Below are 6,824 nucleotides of genomic sequence, written 5' to 3'. Positions count from 1 at the left end.
CACAAAGGTCCACTGCTTATTCCTAGTCTTAAAAAACAAAACAATAAGCCGGGCGGTGGTGGCGCACGCCTTTAATCCCAGCACTCGGGAGGCAGAGGCAGGCGGATCTCTGTGAGTTTGAGGCCAGCCTGGGCTACCAAGTGAGTTCCAGGAAAGGCGCAAAGCTACACAGAGAAACCCTGTCTCGAAAATCCAAAAAAAAAAAAAAAAACCAGGAGATACAAATTAGGAAAGAAAAATAGATTCCTTTATAGTTTGGAACACAACTGGAATGAAAAACGTAATTCCCTTTTCTCCTATCTCAGTGTTACACCAATTTTTTCAGTGTAACAAAAGCTAGGGAACAGCTATATGTTTAGCTGTGAGCTAAGTTATTAGAAGTGTGAAACACCTCTTCCTGATGCAGTGGGTAGGTCTCCTTCTGATGTTATAGCTTCAGAATTCATCCCTAGCATAGGATTATGTGAAGAAACTGTAGTTTTTAAAGTCCAATTGTTGAGTCCCTGTTAAACTTACAGTATTCAGTGATGTAATATGAGTTAAAGATTCCTGGAAAAGCTACAGGTATGTTGAAAATTCTGCAGACTCGCTCATTAGTACTTCCTGATTGTGAAGAGCTGGAATGTTGCAGATAAAGAACCAAAATCATCTTGGGTGATCCTTATCCTCTTTATCGCCCATCACCACTTACCTCTGTACCTGCCCTAACACCTTTCTGACTATCAGATAACTCGAAAAAGCAGACAATGTGCTTTCACTGGCCCAGAAGCTAAGAATAAGATAGCGTCTGAATGCTGTGATGCCGTAGCCAGGGTCTGAAATCTGTAGCCAGGTTCTGTGCTTTTTCTAACCATTCACCAGTATATGTTGTAAATGGTGTATGGTTTTCTTTTGTTCCCCAGTTAGAAAAGGCTCATAGAAGCACGTCTGTGATAGAACATGGACTTCACAACGACCAGAATCATTCCTGGACCATGGTTATTCATATTTGGCTCAGAATAAACTACATAGTATTCCTTTGGGAATGGTAGTTGTGATTTAAAAATACTGCTGTATGGATCTTCAGAAATTCTCTTCTCCGCAAAAGAGGAAATAGTAGACTGAATCGATTTTTTTTTCAGAATCCTGAAAATTAACTAAAGGTTGACAGTAATCTAAAACCATTTATCCAAGTCAGGTGGGTGAATCTCAGCAAGAAGAGCAGTTTCATGCCGCATAGCCCTTCTTGTTTCTCTAGTCCCTCCTCAGCTCTGGTGTGGGCTTGAGAGCCAACCGTCATCATGACAAGGCATAGCCTGGCGACCACTGGAGCAGCGACATGGAGCAGGCATGCCTTCAAAGCTCCATTCTTAGAAAATGCTCATTATTTGACCTGTCTGGGAGTTTCCTACAAAATCTCACAGCCGGGCGGTGGTGGTGCACGCCTTTAATCCCAGCACTCGGGAGGCAGAGGCAGGCGGATCTCTGTGAGTTCGAGGCCAGCCTGGTCTCCAAAGCAAGTTCCAGGAAAAGCACAAAGCTACACAGAGAAACCCTGTCTCAAAAAATCAAAAAAAAAAAAAAAAAAACCCTCACTCATTCAGAGCTCACATTATCCACTCCCCATCAGGTATTCACAAAAAAAAAAAAGAATGAAAGAAAGAACAAAAAACCACCACAGGCAGTTGTTCCACACTGAGCTGACTGAGTCAATAGCATAATGTTGAAAAAGAATTGTCTGCCAAAAACAAAAACCATAAAAGGCAAATCTGGAATGAGGCTGACTTGGAAAATCTCTGATATATTCTGGGAACCTGGAAGTCTACATTTATTCCTCAATGGTGAACATGTTCAGTGAAGATTCTCATTTCCAGCGAACCAGAGAATCGGTTAAATCAGGAAGCAAAGCCTGAGGCAGGCTGTTAAGCAACCTACTTCTTCAAGCCTGTGTCTTAGTTAGGGTTTCCGTTGCTGTGCTAAAACACCGTGACCAAAGTAAGTCGGGGAGGGACGGGCTTATTTTGCTTCCACTTCCACATCACAGTCCTTATCAAAGGAAGTGGCGTGGGCAGGGACCCAAACCAGGTGAGAACCTGGAGGCAGGAGCTGACCCAAAGGCCTGCTACAGAGGAGTACCGCAGAGTGACTCATGCCTCACGGCTCTCTCAGCCTACTTTCTGAGAGCGCCCAGCAGCAGCAGGCCCGAGTGGTACCACCCACACGGACTGGGCCCTCCTCCATCGATCGATCGATCGTCAATTAAGAAAAGGCTCCACAGGCTTGCCTCTAGGCCGGTCTTCTGGAGGCATTTGCTCAGTTGAGGCCCCCTCCTCTCAGGTGACTCCAGTTTGTGTCACGTTGACATAAAACTGCCAGCACAATGACCCTCTTGTCAACTAGCTACACAAACATGTCACTGTTCAACTTCAAACCTTCTCGTTTGTTCCCAAGAGTACATGTTCATTTCAATATCACAACATGAAGCCTTCTTTGAAAACTGCCACAATCTTTTAAAAACTGAACACTTGCAAAGTTCAGTCTCTTTAAATCACTCAAAGTCTCTTTCAAAGTCTCACAACAAATAGCCAAAGTTCCCCTAAAATACAAAGTCTCTGTAAAATTCCAGTATCTCTTAACTGTGAGTGCCTGTAAAATGAAAAATAAGATACATGCTTTCCTACTCCAAGAAGGAAGAACCAGAGCACAGTTACAATCAAATCTAACAAAACCATAGTCCAGCACTGTAAATTTCAGCATCAGACTTCTGGGACCCACTTATGGGGCATTTCTTTTCAACAAAAATTGTAAGACATACAAAGAAACAAATGGCCTGTATACAGGAAAAAATAATCATATAGATGTTTGCTAACTAAGTAATCCAAATAAGCTATCAAAAGATGTCAAGTTGGGGACTAGAAAGGTTTCTCAGCAGTTAGAGAACTTACTGCTCTTAGAGAAGACCTAGGTTTGGACACACACATGCACACACACACACACACACACACACACACACACACACACAGCAGCCCATAGCCTTTGTAACTCCAGCTCCAGGGGATCTGGTTGGTGCCTTCTTTTCTTTATGGCTACCAGGAACTCAGATGATTTACAAGCATACATACATACAGGCAAAATATTTTAAAAGATGTTAAACTAAAGAAAACCATGGCTAAAGAAAAGTATAAAAAAAACTATGTCTCATTAAAGAAAAGATATCAATAAAGAGATCAAAAATGTATAATGATACCAAAGAGGTTCTGGAATGCAATGAAAAGTAATGTAAAATTGTTCAAGAGTTTTCATTTCTGAATTTTAAAATGCTATGGCACTTAATTCCATTAGTGAGAGTTCACAGTGTATTTGAAATTGTCAACATTTATGACACCAAAGATTGTATCATTTGTAACAATTTAAAAATATACAGGTGGCTGGAGAGGTGACTTAGTGGTTAAGAATAAGGCTGCACTTGCAGAGGACCTGGGTTCGATTCCCAGCATCTACACGGTGGCTCACAATCATCTGTTATCTCTAGTTTCAGGGGATCTGATGTCCTCTTCTGTCTTCTGTGGGTACCAAGCATGCATGTGGAGCGTAGACATACATGCAGGCAAAACATCCAGACATATAAAATAAAAATAAATAAATCTTTAAAAATGTGTTGGCTATGTAGATGTGAACTTCAAAATACAGGAGAGCATGTTACCATAAGAACTGCAATGGCCGCCAGCTTTGACTTCACATTGGAGCTGCCTTTGGAGCTGTGGAATGTATGGATGGCTGAGTCTCAATTCTGTAGTTTCTGACCACAGTGGTGTGGTCTATGGCCTGTGTCCCAGTTAATTCCACTTCCAGACAAGGCAGGCCACTGGGTTTTTAAATTATACTTATTAACTCGTATGCATTAAACCAATTAATGGGGTCTATTCTGTCATTTCCATGTATACATGTGTCAACCTTTGATTTATTTTTCCTACTATCATCCCCCAATCCTTTGTCTTACCAAAAAAAAAACCCTATTGTTTTAGGATAGGTATGTGAGCAAAAGTGAGAAGCCACTTAAAGAATGCCTTTTGTCCCTTCTAATCCCAGCACCATTCTTTGAAGGGGTCACTATTGGTCACTTAGTGTCAAGACCCCTCTCATTTGTTTAGGGCAGTTTGCTCTCCGCATACTTCAAGTGTTTCTCAACATGATTCCTATATTCTCAGCCCGGGTACTCTCAGAACACTGCCTTTTTTCTGGTTAATCATTTTGTGTACACGCTGTCCCTTAACCTGCTCCAGAAAATCCTGTAATGTCGATGCTACCATTACCTTCTATTTCCCTAGGAGGTACAAAGTGGTTAAGGTTATAGGTAGAATTTAAGTCAATACAGTCTGTACTAGAACCTGTAAACTTAACTCAGAATCCTATCTCCCAAATCCAGAAATGGTTTTCCTTCACACTTAACCTCTGCCCCCCTCATGGCACACAGTAAGGGCCCATAACATCTTGCTTCTGTCTACTTCAACATGAATTTAACTACTTTCTCTTGGTTCCCTTTGCTCTTACCATACCATGTCTTGCTCCTCTGTTAACACATTAAACTTATTCCTATATCAGGGTCTTGGCTCTAGCTACTCCATCTCCTTTCAAAGATTATTCTTCACGTGCCTATTCTTTGTCACTATACTACTGTGTGCTCCCACACTATCACTTCAGAAGTCTCCTCCGTGACTGTCGGATCATAACTATTTATTATCTTGGGGTTGGGGATTTAGCTCAGTGGTAGAGCGCTTGCCTAGCAAGCAGAAGGCCCTGGGTTCGATCCTCAGCTCCAAATAAATAAATAAATAACTATTATTATCTCACCCTAGTCCCTCTTTTGTAGTGCCATAGTTTAACGTAGTCCTCAGTACTTGAAGTTGCTGTTTTATTTGGTAGTTATCTGTTGGCTCTCACTAGATGTGTAGGTCCTCATGAGGGCAAAGATGTTCATTGCTCTATGTCAAGCACCTAGGGAAAAACTCGTGAGATCCCAGCACTCGGGAGGCAGAGGCAGGCGGATCTCTGTGAGTTCGAGGCCAGCCTGTTCTACAGAGCGAGATCCAGGACAGGCACCAAAACTACACAGAGAAACCCTGTCTCGGAAAAAAAAAAAAAAAAAAAAAACATGAGAAAGTAGAGGACTCAGTACTTACACAGTCCACATGTCGGTTGAACTCCTTCTGTGTGACAGGCCAGTTGGTAAGAATACAGATTGAACTACAGTGTACAGATTGAATACAGCCTGCATTTTGCCACTGAAAGTTCTGTGGTTTTATGAAGAAAGTCAATGTGACTGGGACTGGAGATATGGTTGAGTTGGTCCCACATTTAAAAAAAAAAAAAAGTCAGGCCGGGTGGTGGTGGGGCACGATTTTAATCCCAGCACTCAGGAGACAGAGGCAAGCGGATCTCTGTGAGTTCGAGGCCAGCCTGGTCTACAGAGTGAGTTCCAGGACAGGCACCAAAACTATATGGAGAAACTCTGTCTCGGGGGAAAAAAAATCAAAAAAAAAATGAAAGAAAAAAGTCAGGCATGGTGATGTGCCTATAATCCCAGCACTGAGGAGTCAGAGACAGGAGGATTTCTGGGGTTAACAGTCCAGCTAACCTAGCTGAATCAGCAAGCCCCAGGTCTCAGTGAGAGAGTTTGTCTCAAAAAATAAGGTGAGCCGTGTGGTGATATTTTATTGTACTCTGATAAAACTTGCCTGAAGATCAGAGGACAGACACAGTTCTCACCTCGCCAACTCCTCAGCCGATCCTATCTCCACAAGTCCTCACACTGAATGCTTCTGAGTCTTTCAGCATTTACCACAATATCTGGCTCCTGGTTCTTATTAAGACCATTTAGGACTCATGCAACAGAGCCAGACAGTGGTGGCGCATGCCTTTAACCCCAGCACTCAGGAGGCAGAGGAGGCAGAGACAGGCAGATCTCTGTGAGTTCGAGGCCAGCCTGGTCTACAGAGTGAGATCCAGGACAGCCAGGGCTGACACATAGAGAAACCCTGTCTCAAAAACAATAAATAAATAAACAAACAAATAAATAAACAAATAGAGAGATAGTTAGATGAATAAATAAATGTATGAATAAATTAAATAAATAAATAAAGTGGGTGATTACTGAAGAATACAATCTGCAATTGGCTTCTGACTTCCACATGCGAGTGCATGCATTTGCACCCATAAACATGCCCACATGCATACACATGTACATGCATGCGCACACATATGCAAGCACATACACAATATATAATAAATAGGGCATTCCTAGAGAAGAGGCCTATGTGAAACATTATGGGATATTTAAGAAGCAGCTGGGATAAGGCTTAGCTGCTGGACCTCTGCTAGGGTCCATGCTGCCAACCCCACATACACCTCCGTCACAGCCTCACCATCTTCCCCATAGACTGGCACACATTGCCAAATTGTGGCCAGACATGTGGTACACTATACCAGAATACTTGAAGATGTATTTGTAAAAAAATTTGATTCTTCCCAAGATATAAACAAGCCTTTAAGTTTATGTCAGACAAGCAGGAGCCATTCCAAAGCTTAGAAAAAGGTAACCATGGTTTTTTTTCCCATCTCCCACACTATACACGTTTCAGCTTTTCTTTTTTTTTTTTTTTTTTTTTTTTTTTTTTTTTTTTTTTTTTTTTGGTTTTTTCGAGACAGGGTTTCTCTTGTGTAGCTTTGCGCCTTTCCTGGAGCTCACTTGGTAGCCCAGGCTGGCCTCGAACTCACAGAGATCCGCCTGCCTCTGCCTCCCGAGTGCTGGGATTAAAGGCGTGCGCCACCACGCCCGGCTGTTTCAG

General features: G+C 42.3%; 1 non-coding gene across 1 annotated transcript; it reads left to right on the top strand.

Annotated features, from left to right (window-relative positions):
- Positions 1 to 4,727: 4,727 nt before the first annotated feature.
- Trnaa-agc (transfer RNA alanine (anticodon AGC)) lies at positions 4,728 to 4,800 on the top strand. Its single transcript has one exon. It is a non-coding gene; the product is annotated as a tRNA-Ala (tRNA).
- Positions 4,801 to 6,824: the final 2,024 nt, after the last annotated feature.

The sequence above is a fragment of the Peromyscus maniculatus genome, chromosome X, assembly GCF_049852395.1.
Source record: "Peromyscus maniculatus bairdii isolate BWxNUB_F1_BW_parent chromosome X, HU_Pman_BW_mat_3.1, whole genome shotgun sequence".
NCBI lineage: Eukaryota > Metazoa > Chordata > Mammalia > Rodentia > Cricetidae > Peromyscus > Peromyscus maniculatus.
Note: the sequence above shows the minus strand (reverse complement) of the source record. Positions and strands in the feature narration are given on the sequence as shown.